The 24,100-nt window shown below is 41.2% G+C and overlaps 1 long non-coding RNA gene across 1 annotated transcript; it reads right to left on the reverse strand.

Annotated features, from left to right (window-relative positions):
- Positions 1–15,886: 15,886 nt before the first annotated feature.
- Positions 15,887–22,556, reverse strand: LOC115892340. The gene is made up of 3 exons (XR_004052230.1): positions 22,114–22,556; positions 18,920–19,760; positions 15,887–17,300 (listed from the first exon to the last, which is right to left on the reverse strand). It is a non-coding gene; the product is annotated as an uncharacterized LOC115892340 (long non-coding RNA).
- Between the last annotated feature and the right edge of the window lie 1,544 nt (positions 22,557–24,100).

Consider the following 24,100-nt stretch of genomic DNA (forward strand, 5'->3'; position numbering starts at 1 on the left):
TAGACTGCTTGAGGTCGGCCAGGAGTCTCTCCCATCAGAATGCCTGGGGCCAGCCTGGAGTCTCTCCCACTAGAATGACTGTGATCACCCAGGTTTCTCTATCATTAGACTCCCTGGGGTCAGTTGGGAGTCTATCCCATTAGAATGCCTGGGGTCATGCAGGTGTCCCCATCATTAGGTTGCCTGGGTTTGGCCAGGAGTGTCTCACATTAGAATGACTTGTGTCACCCATGGGTCTCTATAATTAGACTGCCTGGGTTTGGCCAGGAGTCTCCCATTAGAATGTCTGGTTTCACCCAGTTGTCTCTATCATTAGACCACCTGGGGTCTCCTGGGAGTCTCTCTCATTAGAATGCCTGGGGTTGATAAAAGGTCTCTATCATTATACTGCCTGGGCTTGGGTGGGAGTCTCTCCCAATAGAATGCCTGGGGTTGATCAGTTGTCTGTATCATTAGGATGTTTGGTGTCATCTGGGAGTCTCTTCCATTAGTATGCCTGGGGCCATCCAAGTATCTCTATCATTAGACTACCTTCCGTGAGCCATTAGTCTATCCCATTAGAATGCCTTGGTATGCCCAGGTGTCTCTATTTTTAGACTGCCTAGCTCAGCCAGGAGTCATTCCCATAAGAATGCCTGGTGTTGGCCCAGTTGTCTCTATTATTAGACACCTGGGGTCAGCTGGGAGTCTCTCCCATTAGAATGCCTGATAAGAGGTCTCTATCATTATACTGCCTGGGCTTGGGCGGGAGTCTCTCCCATTAGAGTCCCTGGGGTTTCCCAGGTGTCTTTATAATTAGACTGCCTGGGATTGCACAGGATTCTCTCCCATTAGAATGCCTGGAGTCGCTCAGGTGTCTCTATCATTAGACTGCCGGTGTTCAGACAGGAGCCTCTCTCATTAAAATGCCTGCAGTTGCCCAGGTGTCTTTATAATTAGACTGCCTGGGATTGCACAGGATTCTCTCCCATTAGAACGCCTGGAGACGCTCAGGTGTCTCTATCATTAGACTGCCGGTGTTCGGACAGAAGCCTCTCTCATTAAAATGCCTACAGTCACCCAGGTTTCTCTATCATTAGCCTGGAAAGGGCCAGGAGTCTTTCCCATTAGAATGGTGTCTCTAATGGTTGCTCACTGCAACATCCACCTCCTGGATTCAAATGATTCCCCTGCCTCAGCCTCCTGAGTAGCTAGGACTACAGGCACGCGCCACCAAGCCCAGCTAATTTTTGTATTTTTAGTAGAGATGGGATTTCATCATGTTGGCCAGGATGGTCTTGATCTCTTGACATCGTGATCTGCCTGCCTCAACCTCCCAAAGTGCTGGGATTACAGGCATGAGCCACCATGCCCAGTCTCTGTTTCTTTTCAACCCACTTTTAGTGTTTCCACAGTACTTAGAGTGACTTGCTTTTGTTTTTCTTCTTTGTTCTTTTCTCTATTTTCCTACACTCCTTCCTGCACAATAAAGTTGATCTTTTAGATTTTTTTATTTTGTCACACTTCAGCCTGGGTGTGATGAACAGAGAGGGGAGATCTTAATTGTGATATTATTTTTTACCTTTGTTAACTGCAACCTATTTATTAATTGTTCTTTAATATTGTTTTTTATTATTTCTTTGTCATTGTTAAATATTTACTGTTGGATTTTTTTGTTTATTTATTTTGAGAGAGATGTTGGCTGTGAGCATTGGACCAAGGTCGACCTGATGGGTCTCGCCTCTCGCCTCTTGCCTTGCCATGTCTAAGGTTGACCAGATCTCTCTCACCAGCAGAAGTATGATTCAGGTTGAGCAGAGGGATGGGATACTGATTCACTGTGGCCTTGATCTTCCTGGTCTCACCGGGGTGGTCTTCCCAATTGGCCTCTCGTGTCCCTTTGACTACTCAGATCTTTTTCCTCTCTTTTTTCCTAATCCCAGTTTCTGTTCATTTCCACAGTACTTGGAGTGACTTGCTGTTCTTTTTTTTTTTTTTTTTTTTTTTTTTTTTGCTTTGTTCTTTTCTCTCTCTCTTGTCTTATGCTTCTTCCTGCATGGTGAGGTTTACTTTTTAAATTTCTTTTTTTGTCACACTCAAGCCTGGGTGTGACAAATGGAGAGAGAGAGAGAGAGAGAGAGAGAGAGAAAGAGAGAGAGAGAGACCTTAATTGTGATTTTACCTTTTACCTTTACTCCCACTTATTTATTGGTCTTTCATATTGTTATCATTTCTTTGTTAAGTATTCACTCTTGTATTTTTTCTTTATTTATTTTGAGACAAACGTCAGCTGTAAGCACTGGACTTAGCCACCAGCTTGCCAAGTCTAAGGACGAACAGATGGCTCTCACTTTGCCATGTCTAAGATTGGCTAGATGGCTCTTGTCCATTACAGTACTATTCAGGTCCAGCAGAGAGATGCAATCGTGGTTGACTGTGGCCTTAATCTCCCTGGTCTCACCTGGGTGGCCTTCTCATCTCAGACTCCTGATTCCATCAGACGACTCAGACATTCTCTGTTTTTTTCTAGCCCCATTTTCAGTTTGTTTTCACAGTACTTTGAGTGACTTGCTGTTGTTTTCCTTCTTTGTTTTTTGATCTATTTTCCTATGCCCCTTTCTGCGTGATGAACCTGGACTTTTAGTTTTTTTTTTTGACATACTACACACTGGGTTTGACAAATAGAAAGAGAGAGAGAGATCTTAATTGTGATATTAATTACCTTTTACCTTTGTTTACTCTACTTATTTGGCTGTTTATTGTTCTAGTGTACATTTTTGTTATCATTATGTTAATTGTTTGTTTGGAGACAGGGTCTCACTCTGTTACCCAGAATCATTGCAGCCTCAACCCTTTGGACTTAAGCAACCCTCACTCCTCCAGTGCCTCCCATCTCCAGTACCTGGGACTACAGACACAAGCCACCATGTCAGTTGACTTTTGTACTTTTTACTTCTACTTTTTTATTATTATTATTACTTTCATGTCTTGAGACACAGTCTTGCTCCATCGGCCAGGCTGGAGTGAGCAGTGGTGTGATCTTGGCTCACTGCAACCTCTGCCTACTGGGTTCAAGTGGTTCTTCTGCCTCAGTCTCCCAAGTAGCTAGGACTACAGGCATGTGACACTACACCAGGCTAATTATTGTATTTCTAAATGTCTGATGGGTAGGTATATGTAGACACAGGGTTAAGGGTTCCACCATGTTGCCCCAGGCTGGTCTTCAATCTTCTTCTTCTTCTTTTTTTTTTTTTTTCCCTAAACCCACTTTCAGTTTGTTTCCACAGTACTTAGAGTGACTTGCTGTTGTTTTACATTTCTCTCTATTTTCCTATACTCCTTTTTGCATGCTGAAGTTTACTTTTTAGATTTTTCCTTTTTGTCACACTCCAGCCTGAGTGTGACAGAGAGAAAGAGGGAAGATTTTGATTGTGATAATAATTATCTTTTACCTTTGTTCACTTCCACTTATTTACTTATCGGTCTTATTGTTTGTTACTATTTATTTGTTATTGTTAAATATTTACTGCTGCATTTTTTCTTATTTTGAGACAGGTGTTGGCTGTGAGCACTGGACCTAGCTGCCAGCTTGCTATGTCAAAGGTCGACCAGATAGTTCTCAACACCGGCAGTACTGCTCAGGTTCAGCAGAAAAATGCGATAGTGATTCACTGCAGTCTTGATCTCTCTGGTTTTGCCCAGGTGGTCTTCCCATCTTGGCCTTCTGAGTAGCTGGGACTATTCAGATAATTTTCGGTTTGCTTCCACAATACTTAGAGGGAGTTGCTGGGTTTTTTTTCTTTGTTCTTTGCTCTCTCTGTTTTAATTTTTTTACACTCCTTCCTGCACGCTGAAGTTGATGTTTTTGATTTTTTTGGGGGAGGGAGGGGGCTAGGTCTTCTCACTCTGTCACACCCTGGTTGGAGTGCAGCTTGCACGATCAGCAGGGAGCCATGATCTCGCATCTGCACTAAAGCGTGGGTGTGACAATGTGACACACGAATATCAAGAGAGAGAGACAAACAAATATACAAGAAAAAAACAAACAACCCCATCAAAAAGTGGGCAAAGGATATGAACAGACATTTCTCAAAAGAAGACATTCATACAGCCAACAGACACATGAAAAAATGCTCATCATCACTCGCCATCAGAGAAATGCAAATCAAAACCACAATGAGATACCATTTCACACCAGTTAGAATGGCAATCGTTAAGAAGTCAGGAAACAACAGGTGTTGGAGAGGATGTGGAGAAATAGGAACACTTTTACACTGTTGGTGGGATTGTAAACTAGTTCAACCATTATGGAAAACAGTATGGCAATTCCTCAAGGATCTAGAACTAGATGTACCATATGACCCAGCCATCCCACTACTGGGTATATACCCAAAGGATTATAAATTATTCTACTACAAAGACACATGCACACTTATGTTTATTGCAGCACTATTCACAATAGCAAAGACTTGGAATAAACCCAAATGTCCATCTGTGACAGACTGGATTAAGAAAATGTGGCACATATACACCATGGAATACTATGCAGCCATAAAAAAGGATGAGTTTGCGTCCTTTGTAGGGACATGGATGCAGCTGGAAACCATCATTCTTAGCAAACTATCACAAGAACAGAAAACCAAACACCACATGTTCTCACTCATAGGTGGGAACTGAACAATGAGATCACTTGGACTCAGGAAGGGGAACATCACACACTGGGGCCTATCATGGGGAGGGGGGAGGAGGGAGGGATTGCATTGGGGAGTTACACATGATATAAATGATGAATTGATGGGTGCTGACTAGTTGATGGGTGCAGCACACCAACATGGCATAAGTATACATATGTAACAAATCTGCACGTTATGCACATGTACCCTAGAACTTAAAGTATAATAAAAAAAAAAAAAAAGAAAGAAAAAGAAAAAGAAAAAAAAAAGGGACGCAGAAAAAGAGAGACAATAACTGTGATCTTAATTGCCTTTTACCTTAGTTCATTCCCACTTATTTGGTTGTTTATTGTTTTATTATTGTTATTTTTTCTTTGTTATTGTTATGTTTATTCTTCTTTTTTTTTTTTTTTTTTTTAATGTGTATGTATGTACAGATGGGGTTCTGGGTTCTGCCATGTTGCCCAGGCTGGTCTCAAACTCCTGCACTCAAGCAATCCTCCTGCCTCGACTGCCCAAACTGCTGCTATTACAGGTGTGAGCCACTGTGTGTGGCCTCTATCTACTTATCTTTTGAGTATAGAAGTTCCTTTTTTAACTTTAATTATAATAATTATTATTGATAGAGGTGTTGTCTCACATCTCCTGGGCTCCAGCAATTCTCCAGCCTTGTCCTCCCAAACTGCTGCAATTACAGGCATGAACCGCCAAGCATGGTCTGGTTATATTTTTGATGTGTTTATTCATTTCCAGTCCTCGTTTCTGCTTCGGATGTGTAGTTGATAATATGGGGATTGAAAACAAAATGAGACAGATGAATCTCACAAACTGGCCTTTTCTTTCTAGTGGCACAAGCCTTATTGGGTGCAGTGTGCCTGATCTCTGGTCATTTTAAATAGTGTAGAAAGCATTGCTCTATGTATTTTCCCTGTCAGGGAGTCCCCAAAAACAGCTAGAGAAGCAAATTATAGAAGATAAAGAGGTTTATAATTAAAGTGAGGGTCAGAAACTTTTGTGGATAAGGCTGATCTTAGCCAAGATTTGAAGGAGAGATTCATTCATTCAACAGATGCTGCAGTCTACCTGATAAGTTTCAGGTATTCTTATGAAGTAAAAAGACAACAGTGAAGAAACATAAACACAAAGTTTTTAATCTGGTGAGGCAGAGAAACTTCCCTCAAATTATCACACAAAGGAAACTCAATGTCCAGTAGGAAAATTGTGAAATTATGAAATGTTATTTTGATTTAATGTTATATAGCCATTGAGGTTGTTTCAAATAATTATAAAATGATCACAATAACAGGTATATTTAAAGTATGGTATAAAACTAGAGTATAATCTTTGTTTTATAAAAATAAATCCATATTTACCTCTGCATAGAGGTGGTTCTATGCCACACTAAACTGGTTATCCCTGGTGATGAGATTAGCAAGCATAGACCATGTTCTCATAAAAGAATAATGTTTTAGTAGTCAAGAGGCAAGTAGATTTGTTTTTCCACTGTTTGAATTTACAATTAAATACTTTGCAATGCTTTAAATGTAATGGAAGTTTTCTTATATACTCTTATTCTCATATCAGGCTGTTTCATTTTAGTTTTGATGTTGGCAGGGAATAAGGTGAAGGTGGACTCTTCTTGTTCAGTGGGACACATGTGGTCCTGGAGAAAGCTGACACACAGTGGGCTCTGAGAGATGTGGTCTATGGTCACTAATTCCCTTTCAGTCCCTGCCTAAGCAAGAGTCATCTTCCTCTGCCTGCTGTTTTATTTTTTTCTTCTATTGTCTGGTATTTTTTTAAGATAAAAACTTGTTTCAAAAGGAAAAGTTCCAGAAATGCTTCCAAGAATAATAATTCAAGTTGCATTTCCAAGTGAATACTCCTGGGCAACTGATTAAATTCTTTTGTCAATAATCAAAATCTGGAATGTCCTGGATTAGTTCCATCATTTCACCATGATAACTCCCTCTCTTATAATCCCTACCAGAAATGATTGCTTTGCCTAAAAACTTTGCCCTGAAAAGACACTGGTGTGTTATTCCTTTATCAGCTTAAAAAAAATTAATTCTAGCTGGGCACAGTGGTTCATGCCTGTAATCGCAGCACTTTGGGAGGCTGAGGTGGGTGGATCACAACGTCAAGAGATAGAGACCATCCTAGCCAAAATGGTGAAACCCAGTCTCTACTAAAAATACAAAATTAGCTTGGCGTGGTGGCAGGTGCCTGTAATTCCAGCTACTTGGGAGGCTGAGGCAGGAGAATAGCTTGATCCTGGGAGGCAGAGGGTGCAGTGAGCCGAGATAGCACCACTGCACTCCAGCCTGGTGACAGAGTGAGACTCTGTCTAAAATACATATATATAAATTCTACATTTCTAGGATTTTGGATTTTGCCTCTGTGTTTTTTTAAGCCACTGGTTTTTTCAAGTTAAACATTAAAATTATTATGGAAGTACTGATGATGTACTCAGAAGAAAACAATAGAGCATATATTTGTTATAAAATGTAAAAGTTATGGAAGATTTTCCTCTGATTTGTAAAATGTTCTCTCTCAAGAAAGTTTTTCTTTATGTCTTACAATTTTTTTTTTTTTTTAAACCCACAGGGTTTCTTAAAGTGTGATAGTTCTGTTGTTGTAGGGAAGATAATGCCACAGACAACCTGACTTTTGGGGCATCTTGCTTACCCTAGTTAGGAGAATAGAGATACCAAGAGTTGGCCTTACCAAACTGGAGCTATTTTTGCACCGTTATTTCAGAGATGCTGAAAGAACATACTACTGATTTTCTAATACTGAAAATTATACAATAATACACTTGGACGTTTAGGTTTTAAAGACTTTTCATCATGAGTTTCTGTTAAAATCTAAGATGAAATGCAGCTGCCATTCCGAATATTAACAGGGTTTGCTGTCAGGCAGTTGAATGACTTACTGGGGGAAGGATTCATGACTTCCGGGCCTGAAGGACCGGCTGTCAGGGGGCTGGTTTCAGCAAAGATCTTCCACAGGTGACCCTGTATTTGCACTGACAGAAGCTCCAATTGCACAGAATTGTACAATTATTCAGAAAGAGTAGAAATCATGAATCTACATTTTACCTGATTTCAAACTGGTTGACAATTTACTTCTGTGGATTATTTTTTCTCTTCTCCACTCAATTTATAATTTATTCCATCTACTTCTTTCCTTTTCTGCCAACTATTGTATTTTTCTAGGGATAGTTGCAGGAAGGAAACTATGATTTCTATCAGAGTGTTTATTATAATTCTATTCTATTATTCTGTGAACAAAGATGCAAAAGCTGGTTCAACATTTGAATATAAATTAGGCTGGGTGTGGTGGGTCATACCTGTAATCCTAGTGCAGTAGGAGGCCAAGGAAAGAGGATCACTTGAGGCCAGGAGATCAAGATAAGTCTAGACAACATAGCAAGACTCTGTCTTTTAAAAAAAATAGTTCATTACATTAAGTTTAAAGAGATAATATTATCTTATCTATACATTCAGAAAAATTATTTGACAAAATCCAAAATCTATTCATGAGAAAACCTCTCTGCAAACTAAAAATAGGGAAAACCTTCCTCAATTTCAAAAGAATGTTTATTTAAAAACCCTATATCTTACCTCATACTAAATGTAGAAACACTAGATGCCTTCCTGCTAAGATCAGGAGCAAGGCAAAGATGTCTCCTCTCACCATTCCTATACAACATTATACTATAAGCCCCAGGTAATACAATGACAAGAATAGAAAAGGTACATAGATTAGAAAGGAAGAAATCAAACTGTCTTTTTACACAGATGATATAATTGCCTATGGAGAAATCTGAAAGGACCACAAAACAAAATCTTAGAATAACCAATTATAATGAGCAATTATATCAACTTTGCCAATTATAAGAAAATGTAAATGTCAATTATTGTCCTACATATCAGCAGTGTAATTAGATTCTGAAATTAAAAACACAATGATAGTTACGCTAGTACCAATAACAATAAAATACTTAAGTGCAAATCTAACAAAATAAATATAAATATAGGACTTTATTCACTTCAAAACTGTTAATAAAAACATCAAAGAAGATCTAAATAAATGGAGAGAAAATTCACATTCAAGAAACTTTCAACATTGTTAAAATGTCAGTACCTCCCAACTTTACATATTCAATGCAGTCCCAATCAAAATTCCACAAAGTTAGTTTGTGGATATTAACAAACTGACCCTAAAGTTTATATGGAAAGGCAAAAGACCCAGAATAGCCAAGAAAATATTCAAAGAGAACAGTTGGAATGACACTACCCAACGGTAAGAACTACCATAAAGCTACAGTAATCAAAACAACACGGTACTGTTAAAAATAATAGAGAGGCTGGGCGCGGTGGCTCAAGCCTGTAATCCCAGAACTTTGGGAGGCCGAGATGGGCGGATCACGAGGTCAGGAGATAGAGACCATCCTGGCTAACACGGTGAAACCCCGTCTCTACTAAAAATACAAAAAACTAGCCGGGCGAGGTGGCGGATGCCTGTAGTCCCAGCTACTCGGGAGGCTGAGGCAGGAGAATGGCGTAAACCCGGGAGGCGGAGCTTGCAGTGAGCTGAGATCCGGCCACTGCACTCCAGCCTGGGCAACAGAGCGAGACTCCATCTCAAAAAAAAAAAAAAAAAAAAAAAAAAAAAGAGAAACAGATAAATGAAACAAAAGAGAAAGGTCAGAAATTGACCCACACAAATATAGTCAGCTTATTTTTTGATGAAATAGCAAAGGCAATTCAATTGAGAAGGAATAATTTTTCAAAAAACAGTGCTGGAAAAACTAGACATCTACATGCAAGAGAAAAAAAAAAGAAAGGAAAGAAACCCCTAAACCCAGATCTGACAACTTTCCCAGAAATTGCTTAAAATGGATCATACCCCAATATAAGGGAAAACCCACAAAACTTTTAGAAAATAACAAAGAGCAGAATCTGAATTACCTCAGGTTTTGCCCCTTTATACAACACCCAAAATATGATCCATGAAAGGAAAATCTGCTAAGTTGAACTATATTAAAAATAACATTTCTGCACTGCCAAAGATTCTGTTAAAAGAATAAAAACACAAGCCACAGAATAAGAGAAAATATTTGCAAAACACATAACTGATAAAAGGCTGGTATCCAGAATATGTGACAAGAAATAAGGAACTCTTAAAACACAAGAATAAGAAATGAACAACCCAATTATAAAATTGCAAAAGATACAGATACCTTACTAAAGAACATATAAGCATGGCAAACAAGCATATGAAAATATGCTCAACATCGTATGTCATTAGGAAATTGAAAATAACAATGGCACACTGCCACATGCATATTAGAATGGCTAAAATCCAAAACACTGACTACACTAAATGCTCGTCAGGATGTAGAGTAACAAGAGCTCTCATTTATTGCAGGTGAATATGCAAAGTGCTATGACCAGTTTGGAAGACAGTTTGCCGGTTTCTTACAGAGCTAAATATACACTTAAGTGCAATCCAACAACCATACTCCATGGCCTTTATCCAAAAGAGGTGAAAGCTTTCATCTACACAAAACTCTTCACCCTACTATTTAGAAGAGTTTTATACATAATTGCCAAAACATGAAACCAACAAAGATATTCTTCAACAGGTAAATAAATAAACTGTGGTGCAACTATACTACAAACATTATTCACTGATAAAAAGAAATGAGCTGTCAACCCTTGAAAATATATGAGGAACCTTAAGTGCACATGGTTGTGAAAGAAGGTAATCTGAAAAGGCTACATGCTATATGATTCCAAGTATATGACATTCTGTAAAAGGAAAAACCATGGAGACAGTAAGAAGATCTGTGGTTTCCCCAAGTTTGTGGGGAAGAAGGGAGAGATGAATAGGTGGGGTACAGCAGATATTTTAAGATAGTAAAACTATTCTGCATAATGCAGTAATGGTTGATACATGTCATATCTTTATGCATTTGTCAAAATCTATAGATTTTAAAATAAAGAAAGCCATGAATTTGAAAGCAAACTTTAGATTTCAGCTAATAATAACTTTTCTATATTAGTTCATTAACAGTAAAAATATGCCACACCAATGTAAGGTGTTAATAATAGAGGAGAAGCTGGGTGTGGGGAGAGGACACATGGAAACTCTGTGCTTTCCACTTAATGTTTATGGAAACTCAATACTTACCTAAAACATAAAGTATAAAAAATATCCCAATGATTACTCTCAAAAGTAGAATGGATTTGAAAATTATACTATGTTTGTAATTGAATATAGTCCTATGCAGCAATTAAAATAAATTCAGGTGTTAAATGTCATCCCCATGATTGTAATCACAAAAAAGCTACAGAAGATACACAAAAGAAAATAAAAAGTGTAAATGTTTCACCAGAAAAAAGCAATCAAACAAGAAGAAATAATGTAGAAAATATAAAACTAGAAGACGTAAGGTATACAGAAAACAAATAGCAAAAGGACAGAACTCTCTACTTTTGAGTAATTATTTTAAATGTAAAAGTATTAAACTATCTAATTAAAAGGCAGACATCAGCAGAACAGACTATAAAACATGATCTGACTATCTTGTTTTTACAAGACTCAGGTTAGATTGAAAGACACAACTAGGCTGAAAATAAAAGGAAGAAAACAGATACTTCGTGCTAACAGTAAGCAAAATAGATTTGGGTTGGCTATATTAATATCAGACAAAATAGACTTAAAATAAAAAATGCTACATAACAATACAAAGACACCGTGTATTCACAAAAGTCCCTTTAGCAAGAAGATATAAATATTATAAGCATGCATGTACCTAATAATAAACCACTAAAATATATGAAGCACAAATTGACAGAATTGAAGAGAGAAGTTGACAGTTCTAAAATAATAGAGATGTTAACACTTCACTCTCTGTAATGAACAGAATCATCAGACAGAAGATAAGTTAGAAAATAAATGGCTTATATAAAACAACAAACCAACTAAATTTAACAGATACATATACAGGATACTCCACCCAACAGCAGAAGAATACACACTATTCTCAATGTAAATGGATCACACATGGACATTCTCCAGGATGGACTGTATGTTATGTCACAAATCAAGTCAATAACAGAAGGAAAACTAAAACACTCACAAAGTTGTAAAAATAACATACTTTTAACCAATAAGTAAAAGAAAAAAATCTCAAGGGAAATTAAAAAATACCTAGAATGGAAAATGAAAATACAACATACCCAAAGTTATGGGATGCACAAAAGCAGAGTGAAGATCAGAAATTTATAGCTATAAACACATTAAAATAGGGCCTTGGCTGGGCGTGGTGGCTCATGCCTGTAATCCCAGTACTTTGGGAGGCCAGGCGGGTGGATCACCTGAGATCAGGAGTTTGAGACAAGCCTGGCCAAAATGGTGAAACCTTGTCTCTACTAAAAATACAAAAATTAGCTGGGCATGGTAGTGGGCATCTGCAATTCCAGCTACTCAGGAGGCTGAGGCAGGAGAATCGCTTGAACTCAGGGGGTGGAGGTTTCAGTGAGCTGAGATCGCACCACTTCACTCCAGCCTGGGCAACAGAGTGAGACTCTGTCAAAAAAAGAAGGAGAAGGAGAAGGAGAAGGAGAAGAAGAAGAAGGGTCTCAAGAAGAAGGGTCTCAAATCGATAACCTAACTTTATGACCTAACATATTAGAAAAAGAATGAACTATGCACAAAATAAGCAGAAAGAAGAAAATAATGAAGATCTTAGTAGAGATAAAGAAAATAGAGACCAGAAAAACTGAGAAAACCAACAAAACCAAAAGTTGGCTCTTAGTTCTTCAAGAATGTTGACAAATTCACAAACTTCTAGCTACACTAAGAAAAAAAAAAAATACAGAATACTCAAAATAGCAGAATGAGAAATGAGATGGGGACATTACTACTATTTTTTTTTTTTCTTTTTTTTTTTTTTTTGAGACAGAGTCTCACTCTGTCACCAGGCTGGAGTGCAGCGGCGTGATCTCAGCTCACTGCAACCTCCACCTCCCAGGTTCAAGCGATTCTCCTGCCTCAGCCTCCCAAGTAGCTGGGATTACAAGTGTGCACCACCATGCCCAGCTGATTTTTGTATTTTTAGTAGAGACAGGGTTTCACCATATTGGCCAGGATGGTCTCGATTTCCTGATCTCATGATCTGCCTGCCTGATTCTAAGAAATAAAATGTTTTAAAGAGTGTACTGTGAACAACCGTATGACAACAAAATGAATAATCTAAATGAAATGGACAAATTTCTAGGTATAAAAAACCTAGCAAGACTTGATTACCAAGAATAGAAAATCTGAATTTATCCATAACTTATAAGGAAATCAAATAAAAAAATCAAAAACCTGCTGATAAAGAAAAGCCCTTGTTCTGATGGCTTCCGTAGTTAATTCTACCAAACATTTTGAAAGACTGAAAATCTTTTTCAAATGCTTCCAAAAAATTGAAAAGGAGAGCAGTTCCAAACTCATTCCACAATCTCAGCATTACCCTGTATCAAAGCCAGAAAAAGACACTACAGAAAACTACAGATTAATTATCCCTTGTGAAGACAGATGCAAAACTCAATGAAATTCTAGCAAATAAAATTCAGCAGCATATTAGAAAGATGATCTCACCATGACCAAGTGGCATTTATTCTTAGAATGCAAGGATGTCTTACAACATGAATTTTATAAGGTATAAAAATTGATCAATGCGTACACATTAACAAAGTAAAAGAAACACTGATCACCTCATGGAGGCAGAGAAGAGTATTTTATAAAATTCAAGATCTTTTCAGGGTGAAAACACTCAGAAAGGTAGGAATTTTAAAACTGAAACACTACCATTGTGAAATCCACACATTAAAAAACCATAGCAAACAATGTACTCCAGGGTGAAAGATAAAAAGCGTCTGCTCTAAGGCAAAGGTGTCTGTTTTTGCCATTTCTATTCTACATAGTGTTGGAAGCTCTAGTCAGAGTAATTAAGAATTAAAAAGAAACAAACTGTATCCAAATTGGAAAGGTAGAGGTAAAATTACCCTAGTGTACAGATAATATAATTCTTTGTGGAAAACGCTACAGATTTCACAGATCCACACAACAATTATTACAACTAATAAATTCAGCATAGTGGCAGCATACAAAATTAACACGCAGATATCACTTGTGTTTCTATATAGTAATAATGAATAATTAGAAAACAAAACTAAGCAAACAAGCACATTTACAATAGCATTGAAAAGAATAAAATACGTGGGGGGTAACGAAAAAAGCAAAAAGTTCTATTTTGCAGAAATAGAAAAATCCTACCTAAATTTCATATGGAATCTCAAGAGACTCTGAAGAGTCAAAATTATCTTGAAAAAGAAGACCAGTGTTACAAATTTTACACTTACTCATTCCAAAGCTTATTACAAAGTTCTAAAATAGTGTGGTATTGGCAAACAGACAGACATATGGGCACTGGAATAGTATAAAGCAGTATATGGTCAAATAATTTTTGATGGGGATACAAAGACCGTTCAATGGGCAAAGGACTGTCTTTATAACAATTGGCACTGGGAAAAATGGATATCTACATGAAAAAGGATGAAGTTGAACCTTTGCCCTACACCATAAACAAATAAAAATGCATCAAAGACCTAAAGGTAAGAACTTAAAGTATAAAATTTTTGAATAAAACATAGGTAGAAAACATCATGACAATATCACAAATATAATGACACATTAAAAAAAGTAGATGTGGCTGGGCGTGGTGGCTCATGCCTGTAATCCCAGCACTTTGGGAGGCAGAGGCGGGCAGATAACGAGGTCAAGAAATTGAGACCATCCTGGTCAAAATGGTGAAACCCCTTCTCTACTAAAAATGCAAATATCAGCTGGGCGTGGTGGTGCATGCCTGTAGTCCCAGATACTTGGGAGGCTGAGGCATAAGAATCGCTTGAACCCAGGAGGTGGAGGTTGTAGTGAGCCGAGATAGGCCACTGCACTACAGCCTGGCGATAGAGTGAGACTCTGTCTCAAAAAACAAACAAACAAACAAAAAAAAAAACAAAAAAAGAAAAAGTAGGTGTAAAACTATCCATAGTATATACTCTCATTTATATAAAATCCAATAAGAAAACAAAACTGAAGTTCTGGCTTCAGTAATACTGGATTAGCTTATTAAGCTAACATTCTCACAGGTAACAATGATACAATCTGGATACAATATTATATATAGTTACATAGAAACACTCATCTGTACATATGTGTGTGTAACTGAATGAGGATTTCAACCTTTCCCACTGTAGGGAAGATAGTTATTTCAGTTTGAATTCAGCCACATTTACCCCCTCTTCAAATAATAACAATGCTCTTCCAAAGAATACAACAGAATTTAGAGTCTCTATAACTACTATTTATAATTTCTATTACACAATATTAAAATTCATAAAATGTGTGAAGAAATGTGAACGTGCAAACTATACACAAGATAAAAAGCAGGCAGCAGAGCTATTTCTAAGATGTCCAAGATGATGTAATCTGCAGACAAGTATTTCAGGGCAGCTATTATAAGTACGTTCATGGTGGTAAAGAAAAATATTCTCATAATGAATTAACTCATGTAGAGTCTCAGCAGAAACATGGAAATTATAAAAAGAGTAAAATAGAAGATAAAATAATAAAATAAAAAGAACTTTTAGTTTATAAACAGAGTAGAAACAGAAGACAACAATAGAAACCATCCAATCTGAAGACTGAAACAAGTTTAAAGAAAATGAAAAGAGCCTTAGAGACCTGTGAAATGACTGAGTCTGAGACAGAGAGGGAGAGACAGAAAAATTAAATACAATACAAAAACAAACAACTAATAGCTGAAAAGTTAAAAACTTGGTCAAAACTACAAATTTTTATATTCACACTGTAGCAGGATGAGCCACAGACAAAACTCCTCAGACACCGGATTAAAGAAGGAAGAGGATTTTTATTCGGCCGGGAGCATCGGCAGACTCGCGTCTTAAGAGCCGAGCTCCTCAAGAAAGAAATACTTGACCTTTTTAAAGGCTTACAACTTTAAGGGGTCCACGTGAAAGGGTCGTGATAAATCGAGCAAGCGTGGGAAACGTGACTGGGGGCTACATGCATCAGCTAACAAAAAGTTTTACAATGCTTTTTTCATACATGTCTGGAATTTACAGATAACACAAGTAGTTTAGGCCAGGAGTTGATGTTATTATTATTACTTTGTTTAACTCCTAGGGCCGGGTGGTGGTGCCAAGGTTGTCTGGCTATTTATCTTTTGTTTCTCTCTCTCTTTTCTCCTGTCTTTGAACTAGGCAAGGTGGGGGGCGGAAGGCAGCAGGAGGAGTAGTGGTCTCCTTCCTTATCCCCCCCTTTGAGAATTTTCACTAATTAGTGGGAGTTCTGACTTTCATTTTTACTTTCTGAGTCTTTTTGCAAGACAGAACGATAGTGTTTTATGTAATATACTTGTGCTGAAGTTTTCTGATGAACCATGGTAGCTACAAAACCTTTTATCATTTGAAGGAACAAGAGTAATACACAGGGGAGCAGCAAGCAACTTTCTATTACCAGTAACATACTTATAGTGAGGGTGTTAAATTTTTAGAGCTGGAAACTGTTTTCTAAATGAAGACCTAGGACCAAACCTGTGTTAAACTTGTACAGGCACATGTATCAACTTTGTCATGTCCTAAGCAGGTTAGTTTTGTCACTGGGTCTGAAAAGCTTTTTCTTAGCGAGTAACAGCTTTTTTAAATAACAGAAGTGTTTAAGAGCCAGATACTTGAACTTAAGGCATCTGTTTGGGGAAAGAGTTAAAGTTATCTTGAGGCATTAACTCTTTTGCTTCTCAAGGCCATTGGTCTCTTATGTTAGCCTTTTAATAAACACAACATGAAGAAACATCTAGGCTGCCAGCAATATTTTCAGCCAACTGAGCAAATAGGTTTTTTTTCTGTTTTTACTAAAGAAAGAGATTCTACTAAGGAACCTCTAAAGGAAGAGGTTCTGGTAACTTCTGGTTTATATGTTTAAAGAATGACTGTAAGACTCGGAATTGTTGCTGGACTGGACAGGTCTGGGTTTCCTAAGTAGTAAATGTACAGTGGGGAGACTTTATATAGGTGTTTCTTCTAGCGTAGTTTTGCGGGGTAGTAACAACAAAACAATGTACAGCATATTCATATCCAGCAAGGGTAAAAGAGGTCCTTACTTGGGGAAAAGGTTGAACACAGCGACAGAACAATAGGAAAACAGTTAGGATCGCAGGAAAACTATTAATATTTTTAACTACATTTACTTGCTTGATAAGTCCTCAAGCTTCAGCCGTGCGTAGACTAGCCAGCTGCCGGTGTATGACTAGAGCAGGGCTTGTTGTCTCCTCAAGCTTTGGCAGTGCGTAGACTGGTCAGCCTCCGGAGTGACCAGAGCAGGGCTGTCGTCCTCAGCAGCAGCTTGGTCTCATCTCAGGATCAGCCAGGTTGGATGATCTGTGTCCTGCTGGCTGGTCCACTTGTCCTGAGCTGCCGGTGTTAGCTGACTGTGGTGGATCCCAGACAACTTTAACAGCAGTGGGAGTGGACAAGGTTACAGTATAGGCCCCATCCTATATGGGTCCTAGAAAAATTAGATTTTACTTTAAACAGAGTCACTAGATTTAAAGGGGTATCAGGCTTTTAGGCGTTCTTATTTATTTAATTATGAGCACTTTGTATGGCTATTTTTAAAGGCTGCATTTGCTTTCTTAAGGTTAATTTCTTTAGTTTCTGGAGGTCACCTTTAATTTGATCTATGATTTGGGGGTGGCCAACCAAACAAAATTTTATAGGGCAAATACCTAGTTTGTTTGGTGGGGGTGCACCTGACTCGGAGGAGGACCAGAGGCAAAAACCTGATTTTATCTCAAATGAGCAAACAAGCACTAGCATGTACAATAGTCTCCAGCATGGGGCACTTCTGTAAAGTCTATAAGCAAGTTTGCACAAGGTATAGCTCTTTTTACTGTTTAAGTTGCTCAGAGGAGGGGTTTTCTCCCCACTCCACCCCCCCTTTGTAACTCTATTTAGTGGCTTAGCCTTCAGTGAGAAATTGGAATCCAGATACGGCAAAATCTTGCTGCTTTTAACTTCTAATGTGACCATGGGCTCCTGGGAGCCTAATGAGAAGGTGCCTAGTCTGCCCTAGTCTTTACATTCTTCAGCTCCTGTCAGTCTGATCAGATCAGTATTTGGTTCCTTCAAGGTGCGGCAGCCCTTGGCCATTTCCTTTATTGCCTTTTTGAACATTTATCCTTCTAGTGTCCTTTCTTTTTGCATCTCGCACATTAATCACTCTCTAGCCTTGTCCACTTCTTGAATCCTCACCTAACTTGACTTCTTTCACATTTACATCCACGTCCATGTCTTCTCACATGACTAATTTCTCTTTTTTTACACTTACTCTTAGTCTTTCTTTTTCTTTTTGCTCTTTCCCAGTTTACTGATGCCTAAGGCTGGTCCTGGAGGTCAGGTCTGCTAGAGTAAACTGAGTCCAACACTTCTACACAGTCATGCTTGACAGGGCTCTCTGATACTGGGAGCAAGGTGGTGGGTTCAGGGTATTACAAACTTCAATGGTTATATGGGGATTTTCACAGAGCAAACTTTGGTACTTGGTGAGTCTAGCATTTGTTAACCAATGATGTCCTTTAGTATTCATTAAAGTCACCACAGCATTGGGGGTCTTTATGTTCAAGTTCTGCCCAAGAGTCAGCTTATCTGCTTTTTGTACTAGCAGGGCAGTTGCTGCCAGGGCCCTCAAACATGGGGCCCATCCTTTAGAAACCCCATCTAGTTGTTTACAGAGGTAGGCCACCGGCCTCGGCAAGGGCCCCACAGTTTGGGTTAAAACTTCAACTGCCATCTTTTCTCTCTCTGACACACACAATGTAAATGGCTTTGTCAGATCGGGTAGCCCCAAGACTGGGGCTGACAGAAGTTTTTCCTTTAACTCATGAAAGGCTTGCTGTTGTTGGGATCCCCAGTCAAAAGGTTCCCCGTCCCCCCACTTTGTGACCTCATACAAAGGTTTGGCTAATATTGCAAAGTTTGGGATCCACAGTCTGCAAAACCCTATAGTTCCTAATAATTTTTTCACCTGCCTTCTGCTCTTAGGCTCCGGTAGATTGCAAATGACCTGCTTTCTTTCTGATCCTAGGCTGCGCTGCCCCATTGGATAGTAAATCCCAGGTAACGTACCTTCTGTCAGCATATCTGAGCTTTTTTCTTGGACACTTTATGCCCACAGTCCTCCAGGTGCTGAAATAGGGCATCCGTTCCCTTGGCGCACCCAACTGCCGTGGGGTGTCCCAGTAGAAGGTAATCAATGTACTGGAGCAACACGCAGCCTAGGTCTCTGGTGGGAAACTTCTGGAAGTCTCAAGCCAATGCCTCCCTGAAGATGGCGGGGTAGTTCTTGAACCCTTGGGGAAGCCAGGTTCAAGTGTACTGAGTAATGACACCTGACTCCAGATCTTCCCACTGAAAGGCAAACAGCTTCTGGCTCTCAGGGGCTAATCTGATGCCAAAGAAAGCGTCTTTCAGGTCCAAGAAGGTGAACCAGGTGTCCTCAGCTGGCAGCAACCCCAACAATGTGTACAAGTTAGGTACTGTTGGATATAAAGTCACTGTAGCTTGATTAACCAAGCACAAATCCTGTACTGGCCTGTAGTCCTTGGTCCCTGGCTTGGGAACCAGCAGGAGGGAAGTATTCCATGGAGACTGACAAGAAACTGTAATTCCAAAGGTTCTTAGGTGCTTGAGATGGACCTGGATACCTTCAAGAGCTTCTCTGGGGACTGAGTACTGTTTTTGCCTAACCGGCTGTGCCCAGGCTTAACTTCTATAAGTACGGGGGCTTGGTTGACTGCCAACCCTGGAGGGTTGTCTTCCGCCTAAACTTTTGGCCACCGCTTAGCCAGAGCTGGTCTTATCTCTTGGCTCAGCTCAGTTAAGAAAAGTCTCCATTCTTCCTCTCGGGGTACCGTAAGGGTCATAACGACTCCCGTTCCAGGTCAGTTTAGCAGCAAAGAGCCATGCTCTGTAAAAGAGATAGTGGCTCTCAGCTTGTTAAGCAAGTCCCTTCCCAACAAGGGCAAGGAACAGTCAGGCATGTACAAAAACTGGTGAATCACTTTATGTCCTCCTACAGTACAAGTCTGAGGCAAGCAGAAAGCTTGCTTTGCTGAAACCCCCATGGCTCCAATTATGTCAATAGTCTTTTTGGATAAGGGGGTGACTGGGGTGGTTACTACAGAATGTTCAGCACTGGTATCTACAAGAAAATCAATGTCTTTACCCCCGACTGTCATCCTGATCATAGGCTCTTTGGGGGCACTTGAGCTGGGTTCCCTTCAGTCCAATAACACTTCTGCCAGGTTGGGCAGGGCCCCTTCCTCCTTGTCTGGGGCCTCCTGCTCTGAGTCTCCTTGTTTTCCTTTTAGCTGAGGGCATTTGTTCTTCCAATGTCCTATTTCTTTACAATAAGCACACTGGTTACTCTCAGGGGCATTTGTACCCCAGTTTTGGGTTGTAAACCAGCTGCCAAAGGAGGGGTTTCTCCCAAGGCTTCACCTCCTCTCTTGTCTACTCTGGGTGGCCTAGGGATACGTTTGTCTTGCGGAGGCGCAAGCACTGTGGGCTCAAGAGTGGGGAGCCTCTCTTCCTGGTAAGGGGAGGGCACCACTGGGATCACTGGTGCCATCTCCTGCAATGCATCGTCTGATGTTGGGTCGAACAGAACTTCAGGAGTTGATCTCCCTCGGCAAGTGGAGCAGGATCCTTCCTTGGCTGTCTGTCCCTTTGCTACTGGCACTGCTGCTGCCTGCCCTCTTAGCCATTGTGGGGGTTCTAGCACCAGCTGTAACCAAGTGTCTATCTATGGGAACTGGTCTGAGTGTTCTGACTTACCAGTTACCTTGTGCCATACCTTAGAAACAAGGAACCTGTCCAGGCTTCCTTCTGATGGCCAACCCACTTCTAATGTTGGCCAATCTATTTCACACAGAGTTCTAAGTTTTCCTGGTGTCATAGAAACCCCATAGTCTCCATTAAATCCCTTCTTAAAATTTTTCTACATAGTTCCTAGCTGAGTGGGCTTACTTTTTGTCTGACCCATGTTTCCTCGAGACAAAACACCATGCTCACACCACACACACACCACAAAACAAAGAATGGGTAAAAAGGGTGCACACACACCTTTTCAGTTTATACCAAACCAGAATCAAAACCAAAATCAGAGTATCCAGAAATCCAAGCCAGGTCAAAACCAAAACCAAAGTATCAAACAATTCAAGTCAAGTCAAAAACAAAAACCAAAATATCAAGCAATTAATTCAAGTCAAAAACAAAAATCAAAGTGCTGGTACAGGCACGCCGTGGGTGATCAGGCCACGTTTCCACTCAAATGGAGTGGGCAAGTTCCAAAGACTAGTCTTACCAAGTTTCAGATGTCCGGACTTAAAGTGCCAGTTCCTTCCCGGTGTTCAGCCACTGTGTCGATCCTCTGCGGGGGCCTGCTATGCATTGCTCTGACGAGGCGTTCCACCGGGGCAAATGCCTACCTGGGAGTGCTCTCAGGATCCGCATCGCTCAAGCTGGCCAGAGCCCCCGAAGGGATGCTCTACAGGGCAGGCATAAGCTGCCGAAGGGGCTGCCTCAACAGTCCGTTAATCACCTCACTTCCCGGTCAGGGAACCAAGAAATGTAGCAGGACGAGCCACAGACAAAACTCCTCAGACACCAGATTAAAGAAGGAAGAGGATTTTTATTCGATCGGGAGCATCGGCAGACTCGCGTCTTAAGAGCCGAGCTCCTCAAGAAAGAAATACTTGGCCTTTTTAAAGGCTTACAACTTTAAGGGGTCCACGTGAAAGGGTCGTGATAAATCGAGCAAGTGTGGGAAATGTGACTGGGGGCTACATGCATCAGCTAACAAAAAGTTTTACAATGCTTTTTTCATACAGTGTCTGGAATTTACAGATAACACAAGTAGTTTAGGCCAGGAGTTGATGTTATTATTATTACTTTGTTTAACTCCTAGGGCCAGGTGGTGGTGCCAAGGTTGTCTGTCTATTTATCTTACTTTTGTTTCTCTCTCTCTTTTCTCCTGTCTTTGAACTAGGCAAGGTGGGGGGTGGAGGGCAGCAGGAGTAATAGTGGTCTCCTTCCTTAACACTCCAAAACAAAAACAAAAACAAATAAAACCATATCGAGGCCCTATTGTGATTTAGAAAACTGGCAGAGCAAGATTTTCCAGGGTGTTGCTATGATTTCTCATTTTCACTATTTATAATAACGGAAAATATGCTCTCCTTAGTTTTCTTCTTGGAGAAAGTCTGACTTGTCAAAGACAGATGATTTTTTAGTCTAGTTTTCAAGGTTTAATTTCTTACCTTGGAAATCAATTAGTTTCTTTAAAACGTCGCAGTAAAATTGCTCCTCCAGACAGATGTCCACGGAGATTCTGTCCTGCTGCGTCCGCCTTTCACAGAAGTGAGGTTGTGCTTACACCAGTTTCAGAAGCATGTAGGCACGCTTTATTACAGTGGCAGGAGCGTCCCTGTGCAAGGCCTGACCCAGGTGTGGGCCCTGCAGCCAGCCCGGGGGTCCAATGGGTCCTCCTATGGAGCACAGGAAGAATCGTGGCAGGCCAGAGAGCTAGAGAAAAGGTGGCTTTTAAAAGGGAAGTGCCAGGTTACCAGGTACTGGGTACTTTCACATGAGGCAGTGAACTGACAGTTTCACATACTCAGGAGGGAGCTTCCCGCTGGACTCAATTCAAACAAGCCCAAGAACTGTCAGGCCCTGCGGGCTGGCTGTCCCGCCCATAGAAAGGGGCAGCACTGCGCATGTCTGAAGGCGTGTGGCAAAGAGACGAGCAATAAGAGGGGCGGTGCCGAAAGGCGTGGCCTCTCACGGGGAAGGGGCGGGGAGATCCCAGCTACTGCAGGAAGCCGGTTCCAATGGCAACTCTGCTGAGGCGCCTCTGAGAACCTCTTGGCTTTTATCTGGTCTGCAAGAAATCAAACTTTGGGCACAAGTCATGAAGCTGACAAGCTGGGGAGACACAGTGTCAGAATTACAAGGTGAAATCAGCCGCCCGGTCAAGCTATTTCCTCGCTGGCAGGAGAGGCCTGTGAACAGCCAAGCTCCCCTTGGCACTGCGGAACGGCAGTGGACGCGTGGAGGCGCTCGGTAGAGGAGGAACATTTTGCTTGGGATGCGGGGAGCTGTAGTCTCTTATCCGCACCCAGTCTGTTAGTTGTAGGCCTGCAGGACTACAATCTCGGCACAAACCAGGATTGTAGGGCGGTGCGGATCCCAGGAGGGAGACACAGCGTGCGCTCCTGCCCGGCATGCTGACTAGGGTAGTGTCTTACGTGCTTTCAGCTGTTAGTCGCAGGGCTGCAGGACTACAATCCCAGCATGCAACGGGAGTGGAGGTGGTGACCTTGAGGGAGGGCCTGTATGGTGCGTGTCCCGCCAGGCATGCTGGGAACAGTAGCATCTTAGCTGCTTCTGTCCGCTGGTCGCCGGGCTGCGGGACTACAATCTCCGCATGCAATGAGAGAGGATGGTGCGGATACGTTGAGGGAGGTACAGATACCTTGAGGAAGGTACGGATACCTTGAGGGAGGTACATCGGCGGTGCGCGCCTCGCCAGGCTTGCTAAGAGGAGTAGTGTCTTAGCTGCTTCCGGCCGTTGGTCGAAGGGCTACCAGACTACAATCCCACCGTGCAACAGGAGTCTGGGTGGTGCGGTACCCTGAGGGAGGGGCAGCGCGATGTGCGCCTCGCCGGGCATGCTGGGAGGAACAGTTTTTAAACTGCTTCTGGCCCTTCGTGGCAGAGCTGCGGATCTACAATCCCAGTATGCTATGGGAGTGGGGATGATACTGGTACCTTGAAGGAGGGGCAGCGCGGTGCGGTCCTGCCGGGCGTGCTGATAATAGTGTGTTAGCTGCTTCTGGCCATTGGTCGCAGAGCTGTGGGACTACAATCCAGCATGCGCAAAGTTCAGGGGTGTTGCGCAGCCCTGCAGCAAGGGGCAGGGCGGTGTTGACCTCTGTTTCCAAAGCCGTGCTAACCAGTAAATCTGTGCCACCCCTGGCCAAGGGGAGTGAGTCCAGAGAGAGACTTGAAGGGCAGGTCTGGGCTGGGCAGTGAGGAGAGTGTGATGCTGCAAAGTGCACCTCGCCTTTGCCATAATCGGTCGGGTCTCAGGCTCACCCCACCTCCCTCCAGAGCATCAAGCCTCCTCCTGCCCGGGGGGCCTCCTGCTTTCCTAAGCTACTGTAGGCTTGAGGTCCCAGACGCTGTTCATTGTGCTGCTGCCCTCTGCTTTCTCCAGCCAGAGCGCCAGTTCACCCGCTTTTGGGA

Source organism: Rhinopithecus roxellana, chromosome 12 (assembly GCF_007565055.1).
Source record: "Rhinopithecus roxellana isolate Shanxi Qingling chromosome 12, ASM756505v1, whole genome shotgun sequence".
Lineage (NCBI taxonomy): Eukaryota > Metazoa > Chordata > Mammalia > Primates > Cercopithecidae > Rhinopithecus > Rhinopithecus roxellana.